This window comes from Melozone crissalis, unplaced genomic scaffold, assembly GCF_028551555.1.
Source record: "Melozone crissalis strain CALT ecotype California unplaced genomic scaffold, PUWL_Pcris_2 ptg000107l_1, whole genome shotgun sequence".
Taxonomy (NCBI): Eukaryota; Metazoa; Chordata; class Aves; order Passeriformes; family Passerellidae; genus Melozone; species Melozone crissalis.
In genome coordinates, this window is record NW_026535884.1 from 5,299,943 (window position 1) to 5,320,132 (window position 20,190).

Sequence of the window (20,190 nt, forward strand, 5' to 3'; positions counted from 1 at the left end):
CTGGCATCTTCCCCAGGTGTTCTGCACTGGGACGAGCAGCCTGCCGGCTCTTCCTCAGTCTTGGGCTAAAGGAGGGTGGAAATGGAGGCTGTGGGCTGAACGTGCTGCTTCTTCCTTGGGAAATGGGGGAACCTGAGGTCCTAGATCAATACTGACAGCGAGCCTTTGGGCTGCCAGCAGGCAGTGCTGTGCTGGTTATCAGTTTTATCAATTTTATCAGTTTTATCAGTTTCCTGACCACTGCTGCAGCACAGCAGGGTTGCACAGCAGGGTTGATCAGCGCAGGCTGCTGCACTCAGAGCACAAATGCAGCCGGGGACAGTCAGAGGTTTTCTCTGACGTCTGACAGCTGAACAGGAAGGCAAAGTCGAGACGATGTCCCTCTGCTCTTATCTCTCTGTCCTGTCAAGATTGGACTCTCTGATAAAGCCTGAAGCCAAAACCCTTCCCCGTATTCTCCTAGAGCAAAGTGAGATGCACCAAAATGCATGAGCGTGTTTCTATAAATGGACTGTGGTGCAGCAGGGAATTGGTGCAGAGTTCGGGATGGTGCGTGGTGAGCGCTGCATCCCTGGCACCTGCACACAGCCCTGGGGTGCCAGGCTCTGCTCTGTGCCCTCCTCACCCTCCTGCTGCACAGGAACTCTGGGGTTTGTGGGCTCCGTGGCCTTGGGATGCTTCACTAAGTCAGTGTTTGCTGAGGCTTGGCAGAGATGGGGAAATTGCAGTGAAATGTTTGTGCCGTTCAGGGGAGTCTCTCCCTGCCGCTGGTTTCAGCACACGCCCAGGTGGGAATTCCTGCTGGGAACGCTCACTCTGCCATGCAGGAGCTGCAGCAGTGCAGTGCTGGCAGCAGGGCGCAGGGAACACAGTGCTGAGTGCCAGGCTTGTCTCTCTCTGGGGTGCTGTAAAACCAGCATTATCAAGCATGTTACCTTAAGCAACAGGTATAGAGAAGTAAAAATCCATCCAGAGCTCTGCAGAGGGGATGAGTGCAGTGCCGGGGGCAGGCCTGAGTCTCCATCTCTCCAAAGAGAAAGGGAGATTTCTCCATTTCTTCTCAAAGAGGCAAAGCATGGGCATCCTGAGCATTGGGTTGTGCAGCTGAGGGGTGCAGGTGGTCCACTCAAAAGATTAATCTCCAAATGGAAAAGCAATGACAGTGAAAGGGGAGAAAAAGGCTCCAGGGCAGCGCCAGGGCTCTCTCAGATGCAGATAATCAGCAGATCTGAAAACTTGATCTGAAAGCTTTCAAGGGAGGGGGTAGCAAAAGGCAATAATGAATTGAGATTGACCCTGAGGTACACTGGGTGTTCTGCTGTGATGCATTGGAGTGTGTAGATTAAAAACTAACATGTTTCAAAATGATCCCTTTGCATCTGTTGGTTCCAGAGCCAGCAGGTTGCAGAGCTCTCGCCCAAATATTTAAAATGCTCTGTGCCCCTGGAAATGTCCTTCAATAACCTTGAGCTTAGAGTGGTTTCCCCTGCCTCAGTCCCACAGAAGACCAGAACAGAACCAGGAATCCCTGTGCTTGGTAATTGCAGGATGCAAAGTCAAGTGTCTGCTCTGGGCACTTCCATGGATCAGAGAATGGGCTGGTGCCTGTTGTGTCTGTGCTGAGCCCCCCACGGAATGCAGGGTCTGCACAGCATCGCTGGCTGCAGCCTTGCAGGGCCTGACTCAATGGAATAGCTGGGGATGAACTGTGCACTTTGTCAAACTAATAAGGGGCAGGAATTAAATTACACAGGGCAGAAAGCTTTTCTAGGCCTGAGCTGGTTTAAAACAAGGTAGTTTAGCTGAAGTTAGTGACAGGTCTTTGGATGAGGTGTTGCACTGTTCTGTGTATCAGGGAAAGAAATGTCAAATGCTTGGGGGATGCGAGAGCTTTTTGTTTGGGGTGTTTGTTTTGTTTTTTTCAAATTTATTATTTATACTTGCAGCTTCTGTCTGAATTCTTGATGTGGCTGAGACCTCTCAGCAATGCCGTGGAGGACGAGATTTCCCTGCTCATTGTGTCACCCCCTGTCCTCCCTGGCACAGTTAAAGAACGCATTCGCTGCATCTCACACCAGAGACCATTGCTGGCTGCTCCAGCCTGCTCCCCACATCGAGACCAGCCCAGGGTGCACTTCGGAGGCTTCTGCAGATGTCTGGGTCGCTTTTCGTGTTTGCTCTCGGAGCAGCAGCGTGGCCAGGTGAGAGGAGCCGGCGGCGATGGAAGGGCTGAGCCCCCTCCTCGCAGGGAAACCCGGCCGCGCCGGAGCCGCGTTCCAGCCCCGCTCCTATAGGATCAGGCTTCTTGCAGTGTCAGGGATTTAAGACTTTTTAACTCCCCCTCCCCCGTTTCCCCTCCTGGGCGGCGTGAGCAGCTCCGGGCTGTGCCGGCACCGCTCCAGAGCCAGCGCTGTCTGACTCGGCTCTGCCAGCTCTGCTCCTCCCGCAGCAGCGCCGCGACTTCGGCTGCTGCTCCCAGCGCTGCAGCCCCGCACGCAGAGCTCCGAGCGGACCTGGGGTAAGGACACACTCCTCGGCAGGGACGGGAGCTTCCCGAGCCCGCTCTAATGGGAGCTCTTCCCTTTGCATGCTCTTTGAGGAGGGGAGGTATCTTAAAGAGGCTGCGGTGCTTCCTCCTGCAGGGCTGTCTTTTATGGTTGATAAAAGCTTAAAAAGTGCAACTTCTGCTGCGTGCTTGGCTAATTAAACTTCATTCAGTTCGTTTCCCTTCTGCGTTTTAAATTCTCCTTGGGACCGCTATGAGGGAAGCTGAATCAGTGGAGGTTTTTTTTTTTTCCATTCTGCTTTTTTAAAACAAGCCGACAAAACCAAATTTAAAAAATAATAATGAAAAAAAAAGGCACCCATCAGAAGCGAAGCAGAAGGGCTAGCGGGGAGCTGTGTTTGTGGCTGCCGGCTGGCAGGCAGGTGCATTTTCTGGCTGCTGCTGGTGCAGTTGTGCTGCAGTCCGAGCCCCGCGCCGGCTGCGGAGCTTTGCGGGAGCGCAGCGGGACCGCGCTGCCGCTGCTGCAGCGCCCGGGCACGGCGGCTGCCCGCACTGCCCCCGGGTGGCACTGCCCCCGAGTGGCATTGTCCCCCGGGTGGCAATGCACCCCGAGTGGCACTGCACCCCGAGTGGCACTGCCCCCGAGTGGCACTGCCCCCGAGTGGCATTGTCCCCCGGGTGGCAATGCACCCCGAGTGGCACTGCACCCCGAGTGGCACTGCCCCCGAGTGGCATTGTCCCCCGGGTGGCACTGCCCCCGAGTGGCACTGCCCCCGAGTGGCACTGCCCCCGAGTGGCATTGTCCCCCGGGTGGCAATGCACCCCGAGTGGCACTGCCCCCGGGTGGCACTGCCCCCGAGTGGCATTGTCCCCCGGGTGGCAATGCACCCCGAGTGGCACTGCACCCCGAGTGGCACTGCCCCCGAGTGGCACTGCCCCCGAGTGGCATTGTCCCCCGGGTGGCAATGCACCCCAAGTGGCACTGCCCCCGAGTGGCACTGCACCCGAGTGGCACTGTCTCCGTGTCCCCTCCGCCCCCCGAGTGCCACTGTCCCTGTGTCCCTGTGTTCCCCGAGTGGCACTGCACCCCGAATGGCACTGGCCCCCGAGTGGCACTGGCGCCCGGGTGGCACTGCCTCCGAGTGGCACTGCCTCCGAGTGGCACTGCCCCCCGTGTCCCCGCTGCCCCCCGTCTCCCCTCTGCCCCCCGTGTCCCCTCTGCCCCCTGTGTCCCACTGTCCCCGCTGTCCCGGCTGTCCCCCGTGTCCCATTGCCCCCCGTGTCCCCGCTGTCCCCGTGTCCCCGGGGGAATGCGGCGCTGCCGCTTTAAGGTGCGGAGGTGCCCGCTCGCAGCTCCTCCGGGCCATCCGCAGCGCAGCATCCTCGGCCAGGGATTCCCTTCCCCTCCCGAGCCTCCTCCCGCACCCGGCGCTTTGCGGCCCCGGATGGTTCCTTCCCTCTCCCCCTGCATTTCCGAGCCGCGGCCTTAAAATGTGTCCGCAGATGTCCGGGCTGGAGCTGAGCTCCTGCAGCCTGCTCCCAAATTCCCGGCGTGTCCTTGTACCTGCCGAGCCGGGTACAAGCGCGCTGGTGAATCCCAGAACTGCGGCTCATCACCTCCCCGCAGCCGTCCCAGGCTGAATTTGCATGGGGATGTGTCAGCACAGCCTCCTACTGCAGAAGTTAAAACTTGCATTTTCTGGAGGCATGTGCACTCTGATTTATTAATGGCGCAAGGACCGGTTGGTTAATTTTAACTATAAAGTAAAAAAAAAATTCGCTTTGACATAAATATCTGCTAGCAACTTGCATTTTCCCGGTGTAAAAATATCTATTAATTGAAACGTGGCTTCTTGGGAACTGTACGGGGCAAGGGGGAAAAAATGCAGTTTGAGCAATTATCAATTCTGTTGCAATAGCAGTGAAGTCAGCTGTGCTGAACTCCCTGCAGGTCTGGGTTTGATACTCCGTGTCTGGGGGAGGCTGCTCGGCAGCCAGTGCTCACAGCACATCCCGAGCCACAGCCTGGCTGCAGCCTGCAGCTGATGCTGATGGCATTTGCAGCATCTGAAATCACCAAATATTTGACTTGCCTGTCCCAGTGACGTCTCCTGACACCAGCAAGGGTGTTCTGGTCCCCGCTGGGGCTGAGGCAATTACTGGTGCCTGCCACTCTGTTTGAGAGTAGTAGTGCGTGTTTACACTGATTAGATCTGTAATTGGGGTGGGCTTTTATCCCGTGCTTGCACAAGGACTGAGAGAAGTCCCTGGGATCTGTAGGAAAGGTGAGTGCTGTCCCCAGCACAGAGAGCTGGCACTGGAGTGTGATCTCTCAAGGTCACAGAGCCGGCTGATGGCAGGGACAAGCCCTGGGCACCCTCAGCTGCTCCTTTACATTCCCCAAAACTTTCAGATCCTCCTTCAGAGATGTGTTTCAGATCCTCCTTCAGAGATGTCTCTGGCCCCAGCCATGGAGGCACAGGGGGAGTCAGCTGTAAGGCCAAACCCCAGAATTTTGTGTGATTTAATGCAGACTTCATGCAGCACACTCACACCCTGCTACTTCTGCTACTTACATCATCATCTTAATGAGCAAGGAGGCTCAATCTCATTTGTACAGTGCTTGTGCATTAGTTTGTGGCGTTCGTGGAGAACTCTCTGATTGTTAGAACAGGAGCAAAGGAAAAGTAACTGAGCTAGGAGCAGCCTGGGTGTAAATCACTGAGGGGCAATGAACATTAGGATGCTCCTACATCTGGGTGTGTGGAAAGGTTCTCAGCATAAATAAATGTTCTCAGCGTAAATAAATACCAGTCTCTGCCTTAGGGAAAAATCACACAACTGCTGTAGAACTGAACGGAACAGACTCCCCAAGGGGGTACAAGTGGGGCAAGCTGCTGATTCCCTGGGCTCTGCTCTCCAGAATGGGCACACAGCCTCTCTGTCTCCCCACAAACCTGGTGATTTCCAGCAGAGGGAAAATAAGAATGATTGTAGAGGGTGAGACTGAGACAAACCAGAGAACTGAGGGTTTCAGGTATATTGAAGTGTCTCTGGCCTGTTACAGGGTGGTGTGTACCTGGTGCCCTGCTGCTGGAGGGAATTCATGGCACAGACCCCTTCAGTGCTGAGCATGGCAGGGAGGGCCCCAAAAGACAAAACAGCACCAGAGTGCAAAGGGAGGGAGGGTTCACTTCCTGCACACCTGGGAAGGCGCCCTCAGCACTAAAATTAAATCTCAACAGGAATTCACAGCCCCTCCAGTGCTACCTGAAACCCCTGTGCTGTGCCTGCAGCAGCCCAGAGAGATCCCAGGCAATGTGAACAGAACCTCATCCAGATTCTGAGCATCCTGAGGGCAGATCCAGTGCCTCTGACACCTCCCAGATATATCCCAGCCAGGTTCAGAGCATCCTGAGTGCAGATCCAGTGCCTCTGACACCTCCCAAACAGATCCCAGGCAGTGTGAGCACATCCTCAGTGAGGTTCTGAGCATCCTGAGTGCAGACCCAGTGCCACTGACACCTCCCTGTGCTGTGCCTGATGAAAGGCCATATTTCAGCTGATTCCTTCCTCCAGTGCCAGACTGATCTGGAGGGCAGGGATCCTTTCCTGGCTGCCATGGTGAATTTTAGAGTGAGTTTTAGCATTTTGGGCTGCCTGGGGTATTTGCTCCTGCTGGAGTCTTTTCCTTTAATGAGTGTCCTGAGAAAGAAGCAGCTTTATAAAATGTGAGGGGTTTATTCCTGGTGCTGATGGGCTTGCACAGACAGATGCCACCTGAAACCCCCTGGTTACAGCAGCACTGCTGCCCGAGCCTCAGACAGCTCTGCTCCACCACATGTTTAAGGATTGGGAATTAAATTGTGCTTTGCTTGTTGCTGCTTGACTTTCGAGCTCTGTTTGCAGGGGCTGGCACAGAAATGTTTCTGGAGGGCTGGGTCGAGTGGCAGCATGTATTCTTGGAGAGGGTCACGGCTCCTGTGCCCCAGTGCAAAGGGCAGAGGGCCATGAAATATCTGGGTAAGTGTGTGAGCCCTGTGGTGCTGCTCGGGCAGGGCAGCAGCAGGCTCTGAGCTGGGCTGCAGGGATTCCAGGCTCATTTCCAGGCTCATTTTGCTCCTTATTCCCTCCCTTAATTTACGACAGACTCTGTGGGTATTGAGCAGCACTGCAGCAAACCCACGTGCTCCAAGTTTCTCTCTTCCAGGAGCTCTGCTGTTATCAGGGGTGAGAAACAGAGGAGAGCTGTGAGGAAGGGGCTGCTCTGCAAAGTGGGGTTTCAGAATTGCTGCTGGACCCCGGGGCAGGGTCTCTGGCAATGCCTGCTCCTGTGAGGGATTGGGAAGATGCTCTTTTCCTTGCTTGTCAATGGAAATCTCACTTTCCTGCAGACCTGGAAAGTCTGGGGGAAAGGAGAGGGGCTGGCTATTGCAAAACCTCTGCAGGTTCTTCCAGCTGGCTTTTCCCTGCAGAGCTGGGGTGATCAGGAGTGCAGGGGCTGGCAGCTCCTTGCCTCAGTGCTGTGATGCACCAATGTGGTAAAAACCCTCCCCAGCTGCTGGAAATTGCTGTCTGCCCATCCCTGTCTGGCACGTGAACACAGGAATTCCCATGTGCTGGGAATCCTAATGTTTCCCTCTCCCACCTCTGTGCCTGGGTGTAAATGTCCTCAGGGTGTAATTTTTCCAGCTCAGCCTCCAGAATTTGTAATTATGCTGAGGAGCTGAGCTGCAGTGGGGCTGCATCCATCCAGCTGCCCTTGTGCCTCTCCTGCTGCCCAGACAACTGAGCTTTGGAGCAGGGACAGTCCCCGCTGCTAAAGGAGGGACAGCTACAGCTTGGCAAACCTCAAAGAGTTTCCATTTGCCTCAATATTCTGCAGTAAATAACTTTGCACATTTGTAAACAGAGGGCAAACTCAGCACGTTTTAAGAGCTTCCTTGGGGTGAATTGCAAGTCCTCTGCTCTTGTCTGACAGAGAAAATTCAGGGAGGGATGTGCTTGTCGAAGACGCCTTTCACTTGGGTTAGCAGCAGAAATTGTGTTGAGTTCCTGTGGAAACAAAATAAGGTCCCTGCCCTAGAAAAGTCACAGACAAGAGCTTATCCAAGAAAAGAGTGGAAATGGCCTTGGACTGTCTGCTGACCTTGAGCTGTTGGTGAGGTTTTTGGTGGATTGTGACCGAGCATCACTCATGAGCCCTGCGCCAGCCGCGTCCTTCAGGCAGGCCTGGCTGGCTGGCACCATTTAATGAAGGTGGGAAGCGCTGGGAGAGCCCCTGAAGGTGACTGGGCAGGGCAGGGAGCTGTGGCTGAGCTCAGGAGCCGTGCGTGGAGCCCCCAGGCCCTGCAATGCTCCCCCACAGCCCCACGTCCCAGGGGACACCCGAGCGCCTTCCGCTCCTGGCAGCGCTCCCTGGGCCAATGCAGCGCCACACAGAGCAGGTGACTGCCCTGCGTGCCCTGCAGGGTCTGCAGAGCTGTTTGGCACCCAGGAGCACCCCCGAGCTGCTCGAGGCCAGCAGGGGCCTCAGGGAAAGGTGCAGGGCAGGAGAAGGTGGGCACAGGAGGCTGGGGAGCAGCCTGGACTGGAGGTGTGTGAGGAGCCACACCTGGGGCTGGGCACCAGGAGATGTCCTGGGGATGCTCGGGGCCCCGGGAGGGTGCACAGGGAGGGTGGCACAGGGAGGCTGGCACACCCCCAGGCAGGCTCTGAGCATCCTGAGTGCAGATTCAGTGCCCCTGACACCTCCCTGTGCTGTGCCTGATGAAAGGCCGTATTTCAGCTGATTCCTCCCTCCAATGCCAGTCTCTGGTCTGGAGCGCAGGGATCCTTTCCTGGCTAGCATAGTGAATTTCAGAGTGAGTTTTAGCATTTTGGGAAGGGTGGCACTGCTAGAGTGGCACAGGGAGGCTGGCACAGGGAAGGGTGGCAGTGTCAGGGTGGCACAGGGAAGGGTGGCAGTGTCAGGGTGGCACAGGGAGGTGGCACAGGGAGCAGAGCCCGGGCTGCCCCTGGAGCTCCGAGCAGGCTGGGGCAAACCGAAGCTGCTCCTCCTCGGGGGCTCGGTGCTGCCCGGACCCGGTGTCCGGTTACCGAGCGTCAGTGTCCGGTTACCGAGCATCAGTGTCCGGTTACCGGGCATCATCAGCTCGGTGCCCGGGACAGGCAGAGCAGGGACACTCCGGGACAGGGCAGGCAGAGCAGGGGCGCTCCGTGGCTCGCTGGCACAACAGCCGCTCTGCGATGCACTGCAGCACAGCCCTGAGTGAACCTCCTCAGCCAAAAGGACATTGCAGGGGAGGGAGGGGACCATGCACGCCCAGCGATGCTGCTGCCGCTGCTGCTGCTGCTGCTGCTGCTGCTGCTGCTGCTGCTGCTGCTCTGCTGCTGCTGCTGCTGCTGCAGGGCTGTGGCAGCCAAGGCTGGCCCGGGCTGCCTCCCTGCAGCCATTTAGTGATTGAGTTGGCCAAGGCCATCGCCTGTGCAGTGTCCTTCCCTGCATGTCCTTCAGGTGCAGCAGGGACAGGACCGTGTCCCCAGGGCCCAGGGCAGCCATCCAGGAGCTGCCAGGCCCAGGAGCAGCTCCAGGAGGTGCAGGAGCCTGGCCGAGCAGCCACCCCTGCAGCTCTGCTCCAGCCTTGGGGACACAGGGGACGATGCAGGGCCCCTGGAGCAGCAGGGATGGGGGAAGGAGGCTGGGGAGAAGGAGAAGCCTGTGCTGAAGCAGTGCAGGGCATCCTTGGCTCGGTGCTGCAGCACGGGCAGGGCACCCTGCCTGTCCTGCAGGGCAAGGCTGAGATAAGGGCTGGTTCTTGTATTATCTGCTGGGGGCTGGAGCTCTTCCCTTGGATCCAACTGATTCCCTGTTGGAGCTGACAGCAAAAAGCTCAGCTCTCTTCAGCTGATCCACCAGAGACCCTTTGCTGCCAGCTCTGAGCCAGAGATCCCCCAGGTGTCACTGAGGGGACTGTCCCACCTGTCCCCTGTCATACCCTGGGTGCCTGCAGGGCTGGGGGGGATGCAGGAGATGTCACTGCCAGGACAAGGTGTCCCCTGTGCCTGGCTCCCAGCAGAGGGAGGCAGCAGCTCACCAACCTGCAGCCCTGAGCTCCTCCAGCCTTGGTGTCACTGGAACAGCCAAACCAAGCCCACAGCACCTGCCCAGGTAAAGACTGACCTCCCTTGCCGCTGGACAGTCAAACCTGTGAGCAGCAGGGAACTGCTGCCTGTAACTGCCCCAGCTAATCCCACCTGCGAGCGCTGCCCTTCACCTCAGGTTGGTTTTATTCCTGGTTCAGTCGCTGCTGGATTCCTGGCACAGCAAACGCTGAGCCTTGGTCTGTGCCGTTGGACTGGTTAGTGGGATCAGTGAGTTGGGAGGGATCCTCCCTCTATCCCCACTGTGCAGGAGGATATGGAGACCCTGCTTTTCTGAGGGAGATGAGTCCAGGCTGGTGGAAATGCCCAGAGAGTGGCGGGAGTGCAGATGGATGAACTTGGTGAACTGGCTCAGCCCGAGGGAGCAAACACAATGACTTCAGCTCCTTGTGACTCTGCTCTTGTGACCTTAGCCAAAAAGTCTCTTTTTGCTCCTTTTGCCTCTTTTTGAGCTGAAACTGGGTCTCCAGCTCGCTGCTCTCCATTTTCCCCATCAGCTAATTGGCAGAATCCCCGTGCCAGGCAGGCCCTGCTCCTGTGGCTGAGTGTGACAGTGTGGGTGAGTGTGACAGTGTGACCTGTGGGTGAGTGTGACACTGTGACCCTGTGGTGAGTGTGTGTGACACTGTGACCCTGTGGTGAGTGTGACAGTGTGGCAGAGTGTGACAGTGTGACCTGTGGGTGAGTGTGGCAGTGTGACCCTATGGGTGAGTGTGACACTGTGACCCTGTAGTGAGTGTGAGTGTGACAGTGTCACCCTGAGTGTGAGTGTGACAGTGTGGCCCTGCAGAGGAGGGACACAGCCCAGCAGGACATCAGCAGCTGTGGAAGGGGTGTCTGTTTGCTGCAGGACTGATGTGGCTGCCACGCCCTCAGCACCATTTCCCCCCTGAGACTGCAGGAACAGGTTTCTCTATTGCAGAAAAAAAAAAGCAGAAAATCTGTTTAAGTCGCTCTGCTTTGGGCTTTGCAGCCCAGTGGAATTCAGTGTCAGTCCCTCAGTGCTCCAATCCCTTCTAACAGGGCAGCAGCCAGATGTGCCAGGTGTTGAGATGGACCCGCACCTGCCAGGAACAAATCCCTGCTCTTGCAATGGTGTCTGAGCAGGACCAGAGCCCAGAGGGAGGAGGGCACTCACAGGAGTGTGAGCAGCTGATGCCTCACTGGGAGCACGCTCATGCCTGGAACATCATCCCTGGCTCTGTGCTTGTGCTGGTTCGGGTCCTTGTGCCGACCCTTCTGTTTGCTGTCTCTGCACAAGGGGAAATGTCCAGGCTGTTCCACCTGCAGTGCTCTGGGAAAGCTTGTGCAGAGGTCCTGGGGCTCCCTGCTCCTGTCACCCTGCTCTGTGCACACCTGTGCGGCTGCAGAGCCTCTGTGCCATCTCATAATGTGTGATTTGCCTCTGCCAGGTGTGTGTGCAGCCGCGCATGGCCGCAGCAGGGTGCCACAGGGATCTGCAGGGCAGCTGGGCAGGGCTGCAGCTGCCCCTGGGGTCTCCAGTCAGCCAGCAGGTTCCTGACAGCTGAGGGCTTGTCCTGTGCTGCTGCTCCAGCTCAGCTGTAAATGTCCCCAGTCCCCTGCCCCTGTCCCCTCTCTGCTGTCAGCAGAGCAGCAGGAACAGCTGCAGGGGTGGCAATGCCAGGCTCAGGCTGCAGTGGGGTGGATCATTCAGGTGCCTTCACCTCCCTCGTTGCACAGCCTGCACTTCTAACAACCAGTGCTGGGGGCGAGGGGGAGACTTTTGGGACAGGGGCTTCATGGACGGGCAGAGGAAATCCTCCAGAGCCCATGGGGTGAGCTCGGGGTGGCTGCTCCAGCCCTGGGTCCTGCACGCAGGGTGCTGTGCTGCAGGATGGAGGGATGGATGGATGGAGGGATGGAGGGATGGATGGATGGAGGGATGGATGGATGGATGGAGGGATGGATGGATGGAGGGATGGAGGGATGGATGGATGGATGGATGGATGGAGGGATGGATGGATGATGGATGGATGGATGGATGGATGGATGGATGGATGATGGATGGAGGGATGGATGGAGGGATGGATGGATGGATGGATGGATGGATGGAGGGATGGATGGATGGATGATGGATGGAGGGATGGATGGATGGATGGATGGATGGATGGATGATGGATGGAGGGATGGATGGAGGGATGGATGGATGGATGATGGATGGATGGATGGATGGATGGATGATGGATGGAGGGATGGATGGATGGAGGGATGGATGGATGGATGGATGGAGGGATGGATGGATGGATGATGGATGGAGGGATGGATGGAGGGATGGATGGATGGATGATGGATGGAGGGATGGATGGAGGGATGGATGGATGGATGGATGGATGGATGGATGATGGATGGATGGATGGAGGGATGGAGGGATGGATGGATGGATGGATGGATGATGGATGGATGGATGGATGGATGGAGGGATGGATGGATGATGGATGGATGGATGGATGGATGGATGATGGATGGAGGGATGGATGGATGGATGGATGGAGGGATGGATGGATGGATGGATGGATGGATGGATGATGGATGGATGGATGGATGGATGGATGATGGATGGATGGATGGATGGATGATGGATGGAGGGATGGATGGATGATGGATGGATGGATGGATGGATGGATGGATGGATGCATCCCAGCTCCTGGAGCCTCTGAGTGGATTGCAAACTTGGGGGTGACATCCCTCTGCCGGGAATCCTGCATTCCTCCTCCTCACGTGGTCCTCCTCAGTGGAACACTGGATTCAGCTCTGGCACCGTGTGTGGCACTTCAGGGTGTCTGAGCTCCCCTGGCCCCGGAGCTGGGGCAGGAATCAGTCCCGAGCTGTGACAGGAATCAGGAGCTGGGACAGAAATCCCGTGCTGTGGCCGGAGCTGCTCCGTGTCCCTGCAATCCCCGCAGTCCCCGCTGTCCGTGTCTCCGTCCGTGTCCGTGTCCCCGCAATCCCCGCGGGGCTGGCGCTGCCTCCGGCCGGGCAGATTCAGGAAGAGCCTTCCCGGGGCTTGTCCGGGCTTGTCCGGGCCTGAGCCCGCCTCTGGCTCCGTGTGAGCGGCAGCCCCGAGCCCCGGGACAGCCTCGGTGGAGGAGCCGAGCCGAGCCCCGGTGCGCGCCCCGAGCCCCGGTAAGCCCCGAGCCCCTGCTGGTCTGTCGTGTCGGGGTAAGGAATGTTTCCTTCTCCTTTCTCTCCCCTTCCTCCTCTGCCGCCTTTTTCCTTCCAGCCCCCCGTGCAGAATTGCAGGCTGGATTTGGGGATGCTGCTCTGGTTTGGGGATGCTGGTCTGGTTTGGGGATGCTGGTCTGGATTTGGGATGCTGCTCTGGTTTGGGGATGCTGCTCTGGTTTGGGGATGCTGCTCTGGTTTGGGGATGCTGGTCTGGATTTGGGGATGCTGCTGTGGTTTGGGGATGCTGCTCTGAATTTGGGATGCTGCTCTGGATTTGGGGATGCTGCTCTGGTTTTGGGGGATCCCAGGAAGCAGTTGCACACTGGTTTTAGGGATGCTGGTCCGGTTTTGGGGGATCCCAGAAAGCGGTTGCATGCTGGGTTTGGGGATGCTGGTCCGGATTTGGGGGATATTGGTCTGGATTTGGGGATGCTGGTCCGGATTTGGGGGATGCTGGTCCGGATTTGGGGATGTTGGTCTGGATCTGGGTATGCTGGTCTGGTTTCAGGGATGCTGGTCCGGTTTTGGGGATCCCAGGAAGCAGTTGCATGCTGGATTTGAGGATGCTGGTCCGGTTTTGGGGATGCTGGTCCGGTTTTGGTGATTCTGGTCGGTTTTGGGGATGCTGGGTGAGCCAGGCCCCAAATTGCTGTGGAATTGGGCTCTCTGTGATGCACTGTCATGTCAGGTGTTTACATGGGGAGCATAAAGCTGCATGTTTCCTTCTCCCTGAGGAGCTGGCAGCTGTCCCCTCCCCTGCCACACTTGGCACAAGCTGTCCTGTCCATCCTGTCCCCAGAGCTGCTACCTGGCTCAGTGTGGTGCCTCCAGCTCCCTTTGTGCTGGAAATGATGAATAACACAGCCCCAGTGCTCACCTGGGGGAGGAGAGCTCTGCTTTGCCCTTATCCTGACAGCAGGCCCACCCATGCTTTGTATCTGATACAAAATGCATTCATTTGTGAGCAGCCCGCCTCTCACCTGCACAGTCAGTTTGGTAATTTATTAGCTGTGTATCTGCCAGGGCATTTTGGAGTTCCCAAAAGCAGTTTTGTAGGCGAGTCTGTGTTTCCTTGTGTTTTGAGGGTAAACCACCAGTAATCTTCTAGGAGCTGGTACAGATCATTTCTTAATGCAAAGGAGAGAAGTTCACAACACACGAGCCATTGTGTTGTTTCCAAAGAGAGACTCAGCTGAAGGGGCTTATACAGGAGTGGGGATCTAATTCAGCTCTCAGGTTTATATATTTCTTCTTGTTTTCATTTGAATACATGGTGGGAGAAGTGACCAGGCATTCAACCTATGCCCAGACTGCCTGGAGCTGCCTTCCCCCTGGAAAAAGAACCCTGCACCCGGTGGACCAGAGAAGGCTTTGGTAAGAGGAATTAGAGTTTAAAAATTGAGGAATTAGAGTTTAAAAAGTTCCTGCAGGTGTTCCCCTGGTGATGTAAGGCTGCTGCTGTACCTCCACAGCTGAGGTGCAGGATTCTCTCCTTGTCTGCAGTATTGCAGTGCACTCCTGGGGAGCTGTAAATGCACCTCCCAGGGCTGATAAATGCACCTCCCAGAGGTGGTAAATGCACCTCCCGGGGCGATAAATGCATCTCCCAGGCCCTTTCTGTTAGGGTTGGGCTGGGGGGAAGGTGTGGGAGCACCTGAGAGTGATAAAGGTAAAATTGGGTGGGTGGGGCCATGGAAGAAAGAAGAGAGGCATATCCAGGGGGTCTCCAGAGATCCCTGAAAGCCCTGATGAAGGAGGAGGATGAGTCTCGCAAGGTAATAAAGGTGCTGTGGCAGGAAAATCTCTGCTGTGGATCAGCCTGGCAGCATCCTGTGTCCCAGCAGAGGATCTGGGGGCCGGGGCAGGAACATCCTGACTTGGATAAACTTGTTTGGGCTGACAGGCTGGAGCAGGGATGGGGTGCTGAGAGCCTAACCTGGCTCCTGAGCCTAACCTGGCTCCTAAACCCAGCCTAACCTGTCTCCTGAGCCCAGCCTGGCTGCTGAGCCCAGCCTGGCTCCTAAACCCAGCCTAACCTGTCTCCTGAGCCCAGCCTGGCTGCTGAGCCCAGCCCAAGCGCGCCGTGCTGGGTTAGTGACTCACCCTGGCTCTCCCTGGCTGCAGCAGCCTGGACTCTGCCCAGGCTCTTCGAGCTCCTGAATCAGCAGGATGCCCCAGCCTGCTGTCCTCAGGCTGTCCTGGCTCTGCAGAGCAGGGCTGGCAGGAGCAGGGGCGGCTTTGCTTGCAGGAGCATCCCTGCATCCAGCCCGGCCTGGCCTGGGCTCTGCTCACAGCCAGGGCTGCAGGGTGATGCTGTTGCACCACAATTCACAGCTCTGGCAATTCACAGCTCTGCTCAGCTGCTGCTGGAGCTGGGAGCTCCTCAAAGACCCTCAACAGGGCAGTGTGGGCAGCACTGGTGTGTGTGGTGCCTGACAGGGGAGCACAGGGCAGCTCTGGCAGAACATTTTGGCTCCTGCTGGAACCTTTGAGCTCAGTGTGTTTTATCTGAGCTGGCTGAGAGCCTGGGTGGGAGTGGTGTAAAGGGAAGGGATCGTGCACCAAGGTGTGAAACACATTCTGGGCATGTGAAACACATTCTGGGTGGCACAGAGGTGCTCTCGTGGCCACTGGCACAGAGATTTTCACAAAGAGATGTCTGCGACACACCAGCTCTGTCTTTAATCTCTGTAGAAACGCCTGCTCCCAGATCCTACCTGTGCTGGGGAGAGCCAGGATGTGGGGTTTGACACCTGCCCTGCAGCCTGGGTGCTCAGCCCTGAGGATGGCAGGGTTTGATACCCTGGTGCAGAGGAAATTGAATTTCACTGAGAGCAAAGCAGAGCCCAGAGTCCCAGCTCCCTCTGCCTTGCTGTCTGCACACAGAGCAGACTCTGGAGCCTTTGGAGTTTGGAACTGGGTGCTCTGGGAGGGGGATGGAGGCTGCGCAGCCCGAGGATCCCAGGTGAGGTGTGCTGGGGCTGCTCCTGAGCAGCACCTTTGCTCTCAGGTGTTGCACAAGAGGCCCTTGGGCAATCCCTCGCTGCTCCTGAGCCTGTGGGGAGAGGGGAGGCAGCTCCTCTGTCCTGCAGGCTGTCTTCTCACATGGTCCTGTGCTTCCAGGAGCTGAGGAACGCTGGATCACCCAGAGCTTGTGCAGTGTGTGACTCAAAGTGCCCTGGACAGGTGAGCGTTGGTGCCTCTCTCCTCGGTGCCCCACTGAATTCTCTTTCTGTGCCCCCTGTGCCGTGCACGGAGCACTCCAACACTCCAAACAGGTTTGTATATCTTGAACTGTTATTCAGCATTTGGAAATACTTTATTGTTCCACTGTCTTGCCTGAATGGTGGTGTGGGAGACCTGGGGGAGCTCATTGAGACAAATACAGATTACAGACGAGCCAGCTGCGATTATCTCGTTAATATTGGTCATTTTTAGAGGCCCTAACCAAGGTTTGGGGGTGAGGGACAGGACAACGGTTGATTTATGAGTTTCTTCTCCCTTTAAAGCTTTTCCTTCAGCGCTGCTCCCCTGACTGTGTGCTTGTCCCCAGCCCCTGGCCCTGTGTGAGTGAGAAGAGAGGAGCATTCGCCCCTGCCCCAGCTCCCTGGTGCCAGCTGTGAGTGTTTCTTTGGCAGTGTCTTAGCTGGTTGTTGTGAGCAATAGTCGAGGAAGCAATCAGCAAGTATACTGCCCTAGAAGTGCTGCACATTGTTGGGCTTGGGCAGGAGCTGCAGCGGTGCCACGGGATGCCAGTGCCCCACAAGGGAGAGGAGGAGCAGGAGAAGATGAACTGCAAGTTTTGATCTTTATTTGTCCTTCCCCAGCGCCTCTGGAGGGCTCTGCTGCACCTTTCCTGTGCAGAGCTCTCCTTTTGCTGCACCTTTCCCTGCATCAGGGCTCTCCTTTTGCTGCACCCTTCCTGTGCAGAGCTCTCCTTTTGCTGCACCCTTCCTGTGCAGAGCTCTCCTTTTGCTGCACCTTTCCTGTGCAGAGCTCTCCTTTTGCTGCACCCTTCCTGTGCAGAGCTCTCCTTTTGCTGCACCTTTCCTGTGCAGAGCTCTCCTTTTGCTGCACCTTTCCTGTGCAGAGCTCTCCTTTTGCTGCCCTGCCCTTTTTCTGTTCCAAACCCCTTGCATGAAACACCTGGAGTGGTTTATCATGACCTTTCTCCACCCTTTGGCTCTCGTTCTCAGCTTTTCTGTCTCACCTGTGCTGAAACCACACCTGTGGGCAGCCCCGTCCCTGGCACAGGGGGTTGGGTTGGCACTAAAAGCTGCACCCCAAAATTCCTAACATTTGGCCTGTTTTCTAACTACTGAATAGAAGAGGTGCAGTCCATACCTTGCTGTTATAGATAATGAGAATATTGGAGAAATATCACTGAAAATGGCACAAAGATCAGTGCAGGGGCAGCCTCTGCATTCTGAGTGAATTCCCTTTCCTCTGCATTCTGTGTGAATTCCCTTTCCAGTGCCCCCTCCCAAGGTGCCACCCCTCCCTCCATGCATGGCCAGCTCCTAAATGTCACTTTTGTTGGTTTTGGTGGTTTTTTTGGTGTTTGTTGGTGGCATGCTCTGTTTCGTTGTGGAATGCACAATATTAATATCTTAATTTTTCTCCACACAGCCGCAGAGTGAAGGAATATCCCATATTAATCCCCCTAATTTGAACTTGAAATTAATGACTACCACAACACTCTGAGCATCCTTTAATCCATTGATTGCTGCTGGCTGGGTTCCAGCAGTGCCACTAATTACATTCTGCCTGCAAAAAAAAAAAAAAAATCTCATTGCTGGTGGCTTTTCTTCTGAGGGCTGCTGGCTGGAATTCCTGTGCCACCTCTGCAGCCTGAGACACTTTTTGATGGCCCAATCACGGACACACCCGATGCATTCGACAGCAGCGGATAACTATTTACATTTTGTTTTCCTTCTCCTCAGAAGGAAAAAATCCCAAGAGAGGATTTTTAGTGAAAGGATGTCTGTGGCTCGTGGGCTGGGGATGGGACAGCAATGCCTGTGCCAGCAGTGACCTCTGCTGGGGCTGGGCTGCCTGGGGACACTGGGGATGCTGTGCTGATGTGCAGAGGTGCTGTGGGCTCTCAGCATTTTTAAATTTTCATTTAAAAGCCCGAATGCATATGACCAGGTTCCCAGTTAATGGAGAACTCTGCCTCAGCCCAGCTTCCTACCCAGCTGCAAAGTAAAAACTTGTTAAAAAAAATAAATTAAAAGGTTATATCAGTACATTCTGCCTCACAGAGGGGGTAAATTTATGTAGTTACAGCTCACCCAGTGCTTTATAAGATGCAGAGTGCAGCCTGTGTGTCAGAAAGCTCCTTTAGTAGTTGGTGGGGTAAATTCCAGTCATTAAAAAAGATTTTCTGCGTCTTTTCACCAAATACCATGTTGCTTCATCTCCCTGTGCTGTAAAAAGCAAATGGAGGTGAAATTCCGAAAGGAGAATTTTCATTGTGTGCGTTGCTGTGTGACAAACCACTTCCTCGGATTTTTTTGTTCCCGAGCTGTAGACAATGCTGCCTTTGAACTGAGATGTGTCCCTGGGCCCTTCCCAGATACTCCTGTTCCCTGGGCAGCTGCAGATTCCTCGGGGCTGGAGGAGGAATTGACAGGAGGATCTGCTCGGGCAGAGGCAGCTGCTGCCCTGCCCTGCAGGGAGCAAGGAGGGGACAGCATCGGGGGCAGGAGTGCCAGAGATGCTGCATGTGGAGGTGCTGAGGGAACGGGAGGTGATGGGGGCCTTTAGTGAGAGTTCTTTGCCTTTTGTCACTCCGTTTTGAAGCACAAACTCTGAGTATGGCCTGCTGCTGAGTGGTGACTTCTGTGTGCAAACTCCCCATACTCCTCTTTTAGAGAACAGGGAGAGACCCATCAGAAAATCCTCTGTCTGTCCTGTTTCTGATTGTTAAGGCAAAAATCCATTTCTCTGGGTTTTAGTTCAACGGTTTATGATGCCCTGACGAGCCACTTTTTAAAGAATTTTTTAGAATATCCGAATCACAGCCACAAGTCGGTGGAAACGCAAGTTCTGGATTTATCTTGGTTCTCTGTCTGGCAAGACTTAATTGAGCTGCGTTGTGGAGCCTCATCCATCACCCAAAATAAAAGCAGCACTCTCCAGGCAGGGTGTTTGCTGATGTGGTTTGTCTGGATGTCTGTGGTAGGTTGGGCTTGTGCTACAAAAGTGGGGAAAAGGGAAACGAGGAGGAAGCCAAGAATGTGTGAGAGCAACAACTGGGAATGCAGCCCTGACAAGGCTTTGTGGGGTTTTTTTCTGAGGGGTCAGATGGTTGCTAAAGAAAGGCTGCAATAGTGATAAAGTTAAAAGAGCTGTTGGCGTCAGATTGTGTGCAGGGCAAACGCAAACTGCTGCAGCTTCCTTTTTCTATAAGGAACATGCAGGGGGCATCACGCTCCGAAATAAATTCCTAAAAGAGTAAAGGCGGCTTGACTGAAGTTTAACCGAGTGGTAATTAAGGTACGTTGGAATAAGATCTTGTTTCCAAAGGCAGCAGTTTGTGTGTAAATCAGTGAATAAACCCCGGTGGCTCCGGCTCAGCAGGGAGAGCTGCGCGCTGTCCTTGGGCAGGAGGTGTCCGTGGCAAAGGAAGGGGACAGCAGCAACCCGGGGCTTTGTTCCTTGTGCTCCCGGGGGCCGGGGCGGGAGTTTTGATTGAAAGAAAAAAGGGGGGAAAAGGGAAAAAGGGTTTTCTGCGCTGCGGGGCTGCGGTGGGTGCGCTCCGTGCGCCCCGGCGGGAGCGGCTCCCGATCCTTGTCCCGATCCCCGTCCCCGTCGTTATTCCGATCCCGGTCCTTGTCCCGATCCAGTCCCGGTCCTGTTCTCGGTCCTTGTTCCAGTCTTTGTCCCGGTTCCCGTCCCGATCCCTGTCCCGCTCCCGCTCCTTGTCCCGGTCCCGGCGGGGATTCCCTCGGCTCCGAGGGGGCCGGGCCGCTCTCACATGACGGCGGGGGCGGGCCGGGTCCCGCCGCTCCCGGGGCTCTCCTGCCGCTGCCGCGCCGCCCTCCCGGCCGGTGCCGGCTCCGGGAGAGCGCTCCGGGCACCGCGGACACAGCGCTGCCTCCCCGGCCGGTGCCGGCTCCGGGCACCGCGGACACAGCGCTGCGGCCGGGCCGGACCGGACCCTCCGGCAGAGCGCGCCCGACCCGCGGGGCTGCATCGGACTGAAACCCGGTGTCCCCTCGCACTGTCCCCGCTGTCTCCCTGCTCCTCGCCTCTGTCCCCTCGCTGTCCGCTCTGTCCCCGCTCTCCCCCCGCTCCATCCCTCTCCATCCCCCTGTCCCCTCGCTCCT